The sequence below is a fragment of the Orbicella faveolata genome, unplaced genomic scaffold, assembly GCF_042242905.1.
Source record: "Orbicella faveolata isolate gen_17 unplaced genomic scaffold, um_ofav_v1 contig_14, whole genome shotgun sequence".
Taxonomy (NCBI): Eukaryota; Metazoa; Cnidaria; class Anthozoa; order Scleractinia; family Merulinidae; genus Orbicella; species Orbicella faveolata.
This window is the reverse complement of record NW_028301541.1, coordinates 13,545,545-13,557,888: the sequence shown is the minus strand read 5'-3', so window position 1 is coordinate 13,557,888 and position 12,344 is coordinate 13,545,545. Positions and strand designations below refer to the sequence as shown.

General features: G+C 37.3%; 1 protein-coding gene and 1 long non-coding RNA gene across 3 annotated transcripts in view; one reads left to right on the top strand and one right to left on the bottom strand.

Moving 5' to 3' along the window:
- LOC110046812 (uncharacterized) overlaps positions 1–12,344 on the bottom strand; it is a 134,781-nt gene that overhangs the window by 22,994 nt on the left and 99,443 nt on the right. The gene's annotated exons all lie outside the window — the stretch shown is intronic.
- On the top strand, positions 2,199–10,520 carry LOC149114090 (uncharacterized). The gene is made up of 6 exons (XR_016206576.1): positions 2,199–2,363; positions 4,555–4,639; positions 5,029–5,152; positions 7,783–7,915; positions 8,939–9,060; positions 9,388–10,520. It is a non-coding gene; the product is annotated as an uncharacterized LOC149114090 (long non-coding RNA).

The window sequence follows — 12,344 nt, the reverse complement described above, 5'->3', positions numbered from 1 at the left end:
CAGAAATTAACCTATCATTGCGGTTTCGGAAACGAAACCGTCGGACCATCTCCTTTCATTTCCGCTGTGCTGTTTAAGAGGCCCTGTTAGGTGTAAATTCCGACAAGCCACATGGCCTTGAAACGGCGACATGAGTGCTATGAATTGGCGACGAACGACATACTACTCCAGCGAAATAGGGAAATCGACACCAATGGCAAGATAGACTGACAACGAATTTCGGAACTGAGAATGCAGTGATTGTTTTAAATGTCCGAGTCGAAGTGAAGATGCATTTCCAGCGTTTTACATGTGTTTTCCTCTCTTACGCGCGATGTCGACGGGTCGTTAAACCCAGACTTTCTTATATATACTAAAACGTCCACGTCGAATAAATCGAGTCCGTCATTGCTGAGTATTTTTTCTCAATCTCAGCTGAGTGGGCAGTGCCCTAAAACGCCTAAAAACACGCTTAAGGAAAAAGGAAAGAGATCTTCGAAAGTCGGCTTCATATTTTTATTAGTGAGCCACCAGTAAAATAATATGAAGCGGTATTATCGACTAGGAAAAGAGAGACAGGGGAAAGCTGCCAAGGTATTCTCAGTAGCAGGTAAGGGTTACGCCAAATTCAAAGGAAGATTTCAGATAGGAGAGATTATCTGATTGAGGCCGTTGAGATTTTGAGTTAAAGAACGGTTGTTAAACATAAACATGGTAAAAATAGTCATAGGTCCGATTGTACTTTAGGTCCAAATACTGACTGGAAAAAGGCTGAAAATAGCAATTCCAAGCGTCTAAATTTCAAAATTTCCCGGGGGAGCATGCCCCCACATCCCCAAGGAGGTTAGCAACTTCAGCGCTCGAAAGCATGCCCAAGCCCCTAGAAGACATGCCCCAATATGCCCCAAGCGTGCCCCCACCCCCTTAGAAAGACGTCTTTTTCTTCATTCTGAGTCGAAATGTGATGCTTTAAAAGTAACCATAAAGTAATCATTAAACCCACTGACCAGAGAAATGCTCGCTCTGCATAAGAATTCGTGCTGCTGAAAAGTGTTCAAAGCAAGTGCAAAGCATACAAGGAGTAAATTATATCCAATGAGATACTTAATTATAATATAACAGCAAGGAACCTTCAATGCGTGAGAAATAATAGTTTCAGTGTGAGAACGCAAGATTGAATTCGTTTGCGTGAGCCTCATGCTCAATGCGTGAGACTTGAGAGCACTGTGTCGGGTATTTTTTTTTTTTTTTTTTAATAAACAAAGGTATTACAATGTGTTATACGTGTAGCTTCGTTTTAATCGAACAAGGTCAAATTTCCCGACACAATTCCTCTGAGACGAAATTCCGACAGGCGACATAGGAATCTTGCGAAATCCCGACATGGCTGGTGGCGAATTTCAGACGGCGGACATGGGTACCCCCCCTAACAGGGCCTCGTTTAACGGTCGAATTTCATCTTATGAGCTATACTTTTGAGAATCGTAGTGTTGTCCCGACTAAATATTGAACTGGCTTATTAGTATGACAAAACAAACGTATTCTTGCGGTGAAAGTAGACGTGAACTGGTAGAATTATAGCGGAGCTCCGGCGGCCCGAAGGGCCGCCAAGCGGAGCCCCATACTCATATGGGAAAGAAAAGAAATCCATGGATGAATTTTCTCATGGTTTTCATGGCTAGCGGTATTGCTCGTGGGCGCGTACGCACGACGACGACGACGACGGCGACGGCGGAGTTGCCCAACATGGCGGCCATTCTCCAATTAATAGGTCGACAGAGACATGCACCCTCGGTCTCTAGCAGAAGAATGCCATTTTTCTTGGCGGGATTTTTAAAGAAAAGAAAACGCATTTCTATTTGTTATGTCGACAAACGATAGCGGAGGTTGATCTAATGTTTTTAAGATAGGGTTGCACTGAAGGAATTAAAAAGAAAGCAAGAATTAACAGGCAAAGAAGTAGCGAAGAAGATCGCGAAAAAGAGCGGGCCAGCGCTGGGGAAGGAGGCGAAACAGTACTGAACAATGGCGTGAATTAAAGCGAGTCAAGGGCTAGAGAAAGGAAGTGAAATAATACCGAACAATGCCGTTAACTAAAGCTAACGAGGGCCATAGATAGGATGTGAAAGTACTCAGAAGACTGCAGTGCCAAGTTTTTTAAAATTCGCGCGTTGTACCGTGACGCTGAGCAGCCGTGCAGGAAAAGTCACATGATTTGGTCAGGTGATGAAGAAGAGAGTGTTACAAAACAGTAAACACAGCGGGAAAAAGTGGTTGATTCGTTGATCTGTCGAAAAGATTAGTTCAGTTCAGTCTTCACAACTTTTGCTGCAAGTTTCTGCCTGGAAGATTTACACTGGCCGAACTGATGTTGCCAACTTGCGGTAAGTGAGTTTTGTTGTTGCGTTTGCTATGAAAATTAACAAGTTGCCTCGGCGATATAAGCTTATTTTCAATTGGAATCCTTTGAAAGTCTTCCTTATTTGAAGCCATGCTGTGAGACAATTTATAAATTTCATCGTTTTAATTTCTCTCATCTCTAAACAATAGCAAGTGAATCGCTTTGTGGAGGTTGTTGTAAGTTGTAAACAAATTAAGCTTTCTGTCGATTTTCGCCGTCAACCTAAGCTTATAACCTCACGTCTAAAAATAAGCTTAACCAAAACCGTATTTGTAAACACGGCCGGGCGAGTTTTGAAGTTTTCTCTGTGTTAGTTGGCACAGCCGCCTCGTAGACTGCTAAAATTTTTTCTTCTGTTGTTGAAAACCAAGAAAGGTGTACAAACAGGATTTGCCAAATTTACTTTCAACGTTCCTATGTGAAGATTTGCATATTGTGATTATAAAGTATGGAGATTTCCTCGTTTTGTTAGTTCAGTTTATTCGGTTTGGCGAAATGCTTGGGTGAATTCCCAGGTTAATTTGGCTGAAGACTGGCAAAGCTACCGCCGATAAAATGACTGCAAAGCTAAATTAAGCCGTCGGCAAAAATGCACACTGTAATATTCAAATTTAAGCGTGAATAATTATTAAACTTTTAACACTGCAAGGTTAAACGAATTTTTTTTTATCCTCTCTTTCATTCGGTTACCTTTCAATGAGAAGGATTTGCTTTTGATACTCAGATGAAGTGATATGCATAATTGTTGTGTTTATAATGTAGATTTCCTCGTTTTATTTTGTTGTCAGTCCAATTAGTTCGGTTTGGTGAAATGCTTATATAGTCTAAATGTCGAGTAGACGATTGTGCATGTAAATCCTGTGTGCAAATAAAGCTCTACTTTCATTTTGATTTACTATTTCATTTTATTAGTGCCACTGCTTTTGGTTGGGGGTACATGGGTTATTCCCCAAATATGCAGTATTTACACTTAATATGGAAATGTTCCTCAAAAGTGAGATAGTACTAATGGAAAAAAAAAAATGCGAAGAGCTTTACTCGGTAAATTGAACAGTGTAAATGACATTTACATACTTAGAAAAAATTTAAGGAGTAGAAGTTCTTGCCCTGACCATTTCTCGGTAATAGAAATAAGTTTTACATACATACATACATACACAATTTAGTTGGTGAGAGCGCTCTCCTCTCTCCACACACACACACTCTCTCTCTGCTCTTTTCTTCACACTAATTTTGTTATTAACTACATTGTAACTCATTAACCGAATGTCACTCACTGTTTGCTTTGTTGTGCATGCATACTTTTTTTGCTTGTCAAAGAAAGTTTCAGTTTCTTCCTGGCTGTTTCCTTTGTCCTGTCCAGTACCAATTCCTTTGTAATATAACTTTGTGAATTCTCTATTCTCCTTAAATTTTATCTTGTCAGGGTGATAGAATGCACTCTCAGAGTGTTCAATCAAATGTTGTTTTCAGTCGCTACAATTTTCAGGAAAAAAGCAATAGTTTTCTTAATTTCCTTTTACTTTGTGTTCGGACCTTTTAGCATGCTCGTAATTGACCCATGGGCATAATTTTGAATAAAGTAAAGAATTAGATCTGTTTTAGTGTTAAGTATTTTTAAATTATTATGAATTACATGTAGGCATTTCTTTTTAGTTTTTATTTTTTATTTTAGTCACATGTGATGTTTTATGATTTTACCGACGTATACCATGTAAATGTAAATAATGCACTAGAATTAGCCAATCAGAGTGTGCATTGTATCACCTTTAAACACAAACCATATGTAATAAATGTATGTAAATGATATTTTTATGACAGAGAACTGAACAGGGCAAGAACTTCTCTTTCTTTTGTAAATTTATATATTCATTCCTCTCATTGCTGTCAAAATGTCTTAGGAACCTTCATTTTTGATAGTCCATTATTTTCCACCATACCTAGCACAGAAGCTCACAAAATCCTAACTAATAACCAACATTTGTGTATCTCTGGCCTTTGCTGTGTACTATGTGTATGTTCTGTTATCCTGCCTTAACTGCTAGAAACAATTTTGACAGAGCTGTTTCAACAGTTTCACTTAAATTAATTCCCAGTAACAGCGATACATGTGGCAGTGTTATTGGGTATGAACTTTATGGAGGGGTTAAATTTTTATTTTTTTATGATTACAGGAGACAACAAAATATACATGTGTATACATAACCTGATGTTGGTGTTGGTTGCGAATCGTAGTTCATAATAGTCATCCTATTACAGGTAAGGGGGAAAAGTTCAGAGAGTTTAGAACATCTCTTCCCCCAGCACACCTTCTGTCTACACGTGCAATTATTGGGAGGTTATATATATACATATACGAAGAGTAATGTAAAGTTATAAACTTAACATTAAAATCTGACATTGGAACGCCTCCTTTGCTAAAATTAGTCACGATTTAATTGTTATCACTCCCTGTGAATTCATATAGATTTCAGAGGCAAATTATCACCTAATGTGGAAGTCCTGTCTTCAAGTTAGGGAAAATGACACAAAAAAAGTTACAGTGAAAGTAAAGAGAATTGTGAATGTTGATGTGGTGTACTTTGTACATCATGTAAAGGTATTTGGTGAGTGCCAAAGGCATAACATTTCATGCATTGCTTTTTCAGGACAAATTATATAACAGTGATGTTTTAAGGTGTTATCACAAAAATAGTGAGTACAATGTCCAGGCAGTACCAGTTTATGGAAGGCATATGCAGACAGTAAGAGGAACTGTAAGCATAATACCGGGTAAGTTTGTTTTATGCTTTTGACTTCTTGTACTTGGATTTTGTGTCATTTCATCACAAGAATAGCTGATGAAAGATGCAATAGTTGTTGCAGTTTATTTTTGAAGGCAAACTTATAAGTCTGTCTATGCTGGATAACAGCCATGTGTAAACTGAATGTAAAGCAAACACTCTGTGAAAGGTGGGGCATCCCTAAAACCCAGAAACTGGAAGCCGGAATCCAGAACGAAAAACTGGAATCCAGTAACCGGAAACCAGAATCCACAAATCGAAGAAAACAAGTTCTTCAAACACTCGAAAATTGTTTTGCTTAGGTTTTTGCCTGTAAAAAATAAGCAGCCAAGTAAAAAGGACCTCAAACTGACACAAAAATTCCCCATCTGTTGAAATGCGTGCAACCGTTATTTCTAGTGAAGGCTATAATTATGAGAATCTTAGTAAAGTGCGTCATAATTTAATTCCAAGTACCCTGAGAGCGTCTAAAATAAGCTTGCTGGCAATTAACTGCACGGCCATGGGCCGAGCGCAGTTCATGTTCTACCAGTGTTTTTTTTTTTTTTTTTTTTTTTTGTGGTCGGTGACCAGACCCAAACTTCCTCTCAGCCAAATTTTGAATCACGCAACCTGTGATGTTTATTTGCCATAAGCTGTTGAAACGTTAATACAAGGACAATGTTACGGATATTGTTTTCTTTATTTGTGTATAATATATATTTCTTCTGGTTTCATCGAAGCGTTGGATTCAAAGGGAAATAATAAATACGCTAAAAATGCTAAAAAAGGGTATTACGTCAGCCATGGAATGCGCTGACGTTGCAGCTTTCATTTTCGCTACATGACAAATGCACTGTAAGATAATGTTTACTTTGCAAGTTTATTTTGCCAGAAGCAATGGTCATTAATTTATGTGCAATTTTGTGAGTATTTCTTGTGGGTTTTGGCAAATGAAGTGAATTCTTTGGCTGTTTCATCGCAGCGAGTTAAGAGATTTGGAGAAAAATTAAGTATTTGCCGAGGTAAACAAGAGCTTGCCGGAACTTGTAATGTTTAAGTCAGTGCTAGGAGAAAAAACACAACCGTTCCAAAATTAGCTGTGGATAACGTAAACCCCCCTGATTGTGTGACTTGCGTGACCACTTCAAAGCGCAAGCAAATTAAATTTTGACATTTCAGGAAGAAAGCTGTTTATTAAAAGCATTATTAATAGCGTGACACTCGTTTCCTTTTGTATCATTCATGGGCATGTCGCGAGCGAACTTCCAGATTAAGACCATTACATTATCATGGATTTCGCAAAGGCTAAGACTGATGGTGCAATAAGATATGACACAGTTTGTGTTGATCAAGTGATGTGTTTACAGTAATCAGTGAATCATCAAGGACTGCTTTGGAATGTGCACTGCGTTGTGACTGTAGTATTAACAAAACAGTTAAATTTTAAAAGTGCGGTTATAAGATTTAAAAGATCTTCTTGCCATTTTGTTTAATAAGTGATCTGCAATTTACCAGAGGTATAAATTTACCCTTTATGTCTAGTAGATACTGAACAAGATAGAAAATGTCATAGAGAACAGGATGTCTGTCAGTGGCAGCCCCCTGTACATTGACGGTCACGCCCCCCACTTTTGAAGTTCAAAGGCTAACCTGGCTCATCTTAATATAATATTTGATTTGTCCAACAGATACCAAACTAGTTCCGGATCAACACTATTTCCACACCGATACTGTGACAAATCAGCATTTCATATTCTTGGCAGCCATCGTATTAAAACAATTTATAGAAATGTTGCACACTTTAATTACCTCCATCTGCTTCTCACTTGCTAACAGATCGGACCACATGTTGTTAAAAGATGCTTAAAGACTGCCAGAAACTCACCACAATAGCTTGTTGTTATTGTGCTACTCACCAGTCTTCTCATAGCAATTTGATCTAGACAAGAACTGCACTCTCACCAGAACCAGGTTGAACAAAAGATGGGTAACTAAGCCTTTGAGCAGGCTCTTGTGTTTGGGCCGGGGACATGAGCGGTAAAGCTGCATGAAGGCACTTGCTGACATGCCAATGCAGAAAAACACTAGACACTTATTTAGCCTGCTCAGGCACTAGAGACATAGTAGAGCCTGCTCGCAGGCTATGAGTAACTATCCACCTGAAAAATCACTAACCCTGACTGGAAAGTGATTACCCAATGGATAGCTTTATCCAGCTTTTGAACAATTGGGCCAGATGTATAGCTAAGGGTTGTTCAGAACTAGTCAAAAAATTTTTAGCAATTACAGTTTGTAGCTGAAGTAAAGCCAAGAAAGTAAATAACAGCAAAATAGTTTTTCCCCATATTTATTTATTAGACATTGCTGAAGTGAATTATTTCTATCATCATTCATAATATCTGGATTCAGGATTCTAGTTTCCAGTTCCGGATTCCAGTTTCCAGATCATTTTTTTAGGGTTGTTCTTAATGATGTATGTGCATGTTAATCTTGAATAATCTGAAATTTCAGAGAGGTTAAGAATATCATATCATATCTGTGATGGTTCTGTATCTGTTGGTGTGCAACGATCTACACCAATATTTCAACGTAATAATGTACAGTGTATATTAATTAACCAAATTATGCTGTTTTTAGTTGACCAATGCTACTATTGTAATGTGATGTTGAAGCCCACAAATTGACAAACATGCCCAGTGTCAACTTGTCAAATATATGAAGTCGCCAGACAGTCTAGATTACAAAATTTTCTGAAAGTTGGAATTACCAGGTAAGATATTTCTTAAACATTATTTTGTAATTAATGATTTCTCAGACATTGTTTTCTTCAAGAAAAGATTCATACCCCACATGGAGGTTTTTTCCTCTATTAGAGCTCTATCTTCCTGATACTTTAATTTGGAATTTTTGAAGACTGGCCATGAATGGGTGTTGGGTGTGAATATCTTCTGGTACTGCACATTCAGATTTACATGTAGTAAGCAAGAACATCAGTATTTATCCTGACAAAGTCTGATTTTCTTTTGGAAGCTGAACTCATATGCAGTTGTACAGTTATATTTACAACCAAACAACCTGGATGCCCCTTTGATTGGGACTGGGCACATTGTTGTAACTTGCAATGTTCCAGTTTCTTCTTTAAAGCAAATTGTATTTGATCTCAAAAGCAAGTCGCCAAGTTCATTTCAGTTATTAAGTTTTCTTTGCATCTCAGGGCAGAGCCTGCCACTGTGAAAGTTGGGATACCAGCCCGGGGGAGGTACTTTGGGAATTTCTGGGTGGGGATGTGCCGCTTGGACCCTGGAACCCTTAGCCTACACCAGAGCTAGTTCAGCTGAATTTTGCTACCCTATACTAGAGTAAACTCCCCAAATCCCCCCATCTATCAACACTGTTGAGGCTGATTTGCCTAAATTTAAACTTGCTGATTTGATTTTTTTATATTTTTGAGTGGCAATTCCTGATTTCCTTAGTCTAAATAAAATCTTCAACCAACTAGTCAATTTTGTGAAAAATGATATCCTATTCTAGACCCAAACGCTCTGATTTATATACCCTATCCTAGAGTAAACTGCTTGAAAACCATACCCTTCACAGCGGTACATACCTATATAGCCCATATATGGCAGTGCCCCCCCCCCCCTGGGGGGTACCAGCCCCTAGCATTTGATTAACTAACACTCAGTAAACAACTAACAATGAAGTACACTGTATATCAAAGAAAGGAATGTCATCTGTTAGTGTGTAAAGATTATAATAAATTATAATTGATATGTTTTTATCTGAATAACAGTGGTGTTCAAGTAGCAGCTACAGTATGATTACATGTCTGTTCCTGTCATTCAATATATGAACAGTTTACACATGGGCAGCCTGTATTAAGACATCAAAGATTTTCAAAGCAACCATGGCCTGGTGAGATATTTCTGAAGAAATATAAATTTAAAGTCCTTATGATTGCTTATAGGCATTGATTTTTATTGTAAACAATATCTTACTGAGTGTATTTTTCTTGTGTACTAATTGTTGTAGAACACAGAGATCACTATAAGTATGACAGAGATATTAAAGTGTGAAAAGTTCTATAAACAAATGCATGCAGGAACAAATTAATTTATGGTGGATGCAGCTTCTGAGAGATCCCCAATGTTAATGGAACATACACCGTACATACATGCAAAAGAGTTCAATAATTTATTACTTAAGATTGCAATGATTTGTTTGTTTTCTCTGTATTTACAGACAACTTGATGGGATTATAATTTCTGCACCAAGGTCATTGAATAAACTGGCTTAGAAGTTGAGTTCTGCAACCCATCCTGTGTTGTAATATCATGGCTGCAACATTGTGACAGATACACTGTATTACATTATTAAGAAACACATATATTAACTAATTATTTAAGGTGCCTGTTAAATTAATCAGTTTTTCTTAGAGATAATTTACTCATGGTTTATTTAAATAATTGCTTTTTTGGCTTTAAAATGATATTTATCGTGTTTGTAAATCAATTTTGTGATAATCTGCATTGGACATGGCATAAATTAATATTTTGCCAACATGAAATGGAGACAGACAGCCTTGCCATTCGCAACGTCCAATAAGGCTAATTTGTTCCCTACTGTTGTACAAATAGTGTTCTCTTGTTTATAAATTATTTCAATCTGTTGTTTAAATGATTGCCTCATAACCCCTATGTCCAGTTTGGTGCATGTAGGATATTGATGTATTGTTTATCCATTTTGCTGTAAGTTATCTTAATTGATGTGTCAATCAAAATATATCTTGGATATGCTGGGCTCTTCTGACAAATGTACCTATGCCTCATAACCTTTGAGTGCATTTGGTTGTGTAGTGCAGACAAAAATACATGTACATAATATAACTTACTCTTAGCTTGCTTATAATTCTTGGTATAATTTAATCATAGCAAAATTAATTAATGGAACCCAATAACAGCTCCTGTAGTCCACAATCTCAGTCAAGAAGAAGAACAAATCACATTGAAATTGAATAATAAAATTATTATTAGAAGCCTATGCAAGTATTCATGATCAGCAAAAAAAATATCATAATTACCATTCATGCAAGAGTGATTTTGCTTATTGCAAACCCTTTCAGCAGGATGAGACTCCAGACAAAAGTGAAGATGGCTAAATGTATCTTTGGGGACAAGTTAGAAAACAAAACTTTCCAACTTTTCACATATGTATACTATTTTGGTATTTTTGCGAGATTTCATTTGGTAGAGATTTAGGGACTGAGTATTGTAACCACTGCATTTCAATCAGTCCCCACAGCAAAAAAATGTTTAAACTTCTTTTGTGTGGGAGTCCCCATGTTAACTAAGAAAGAATATAATGATTAATAACAATGTCATGTCTTTCTGAATAAGGTAGGAAAGAACAGGAAATGCCACCAAAAAGCACAGAAGACAGTTCTGTTATGTGATCAAGATTTTTAGTGGCTTCCCAGAAATCCTTGAAATCATGGCTCTATATTTCACAATCACACCATCTTACACCTCGATCTGCTTATGTGATCCTATTTCCAGCTGAAACTATTGAATAGTTCGCAATTTACCTCACATACATGTTCGATTATTTTCATTAGTAACAGCATTCCGAAAAAATAACTGAGGAGTTACGCTTTTAGGCTCGGTTAAATCTATATATTAAGCTGTAAGGAAGCAGGTCAGGGCAAGCGGTACACCATTAATTGCTGTGGGACTGCCAGCAAGTGAGGTGAGAAGACAGTCGGTGAGCATGCTACAGTTCACAGTTCATCAATTTACAAGTAAAAAAAATATTAATTTTGCCTTGCTAAGTTTAAATGACTGGAATTAAAATAGTCGAACGTGTCAAGTATCTTTGTGGGTCAGTACTCTGGTCATTTAATATCCAAAAGTGCGCCATTTCTGTAATTCTCGAAAACGTACGTGTTGCATTGAAAACCTAATCATTCCCTTCATAAAGTTAAAAAAATATCTTTAAGTGAAGAAAACGTTTTGAGACCGATTACATGTAAATATATAAAGGAGATGGCGTATTCTGGGTAAGCAGTTAACTGATATTCAGTCGTTGAATGCTGAAATCCATACATGCAGCCCAAGATAAACACAGTCAACACGAACCAAACAAGGGACTAAACCGAACTCTTCGCAACGTTAAAAGATTTCAGAACATGTTTTACAATGTATTGACATATGTTGTTTCTAGGTCCATGAATCTTCCAAAGAGAGCTGTCTTGCTAAGACCTTGAATGGGTGTTGTGTATCTTACAATAAATTTTGTGTGATATCATATATTTTCGAAACATCTACCTCGTCTCACTCACTAAATTTCGTTTAAGGACCCTTTAAGGGCTATCTGACACGTTCATAACAGGAAACGATTTAAGAGCTGCATAAATATTCCTCATACATTTTATGTGTCATCTTAAGGTACATGGAAATTTCCATGTACCCTTACAGAGTAATGCAAAAAGGTACATGGAAATTTACCTGAAAGCATGATTTCTTTCAAAGGTAACGCAGGTGAAAAGCAAAACCTGCAATACACATGCCACGGTACATGGAAATTTCCATGTACCTTCCTGCACCACACATGTCAAGGTACATGGAAATTTCCATGTACCTTCCTGCACTACACATATTAAGATACATGGAAATTTCCATGTACCTTCCTGCACTACACATGTTAAGGTACATGGACATTTCCATGTACCTTCACACACAACAGTAAATTTTACAACAGGAAGTGACTTTGTTGTAAAATTTAACTTCTTCTTCAGAAATCTTGCCAACCTTACGTGGTTCTTGACCGCACCTGGTAAAAATTTCATTGAAGTGGCTGATCATTGCCAAAAAATCGGCGTTTTAGAATATCCCATTTGTTTTTGGAACGTGTTAGTGGCCGCAATTCCATAATAACGGGAGTCTGTAATAACGGGACTTATTCTGACTCATACATTTGTTTCTCTTTTTCCGGGGATGTAGCTTCTGTCCTTAAATAGCGGTGTGTCCTAAATAGCGGGGTGTCCATAATAGCGGGGTGTAAGGAAGGCGAGAGTCGACTGTATTGGTGTTTAAATCGCAAAATAACTTGAAGGTTCCAATTATAAATGTCTGGTTCCATAATAAGATTTTGCAAATATATCTGCAAAAATGCGATCCTTATGTTTACCTGTATTTGATATC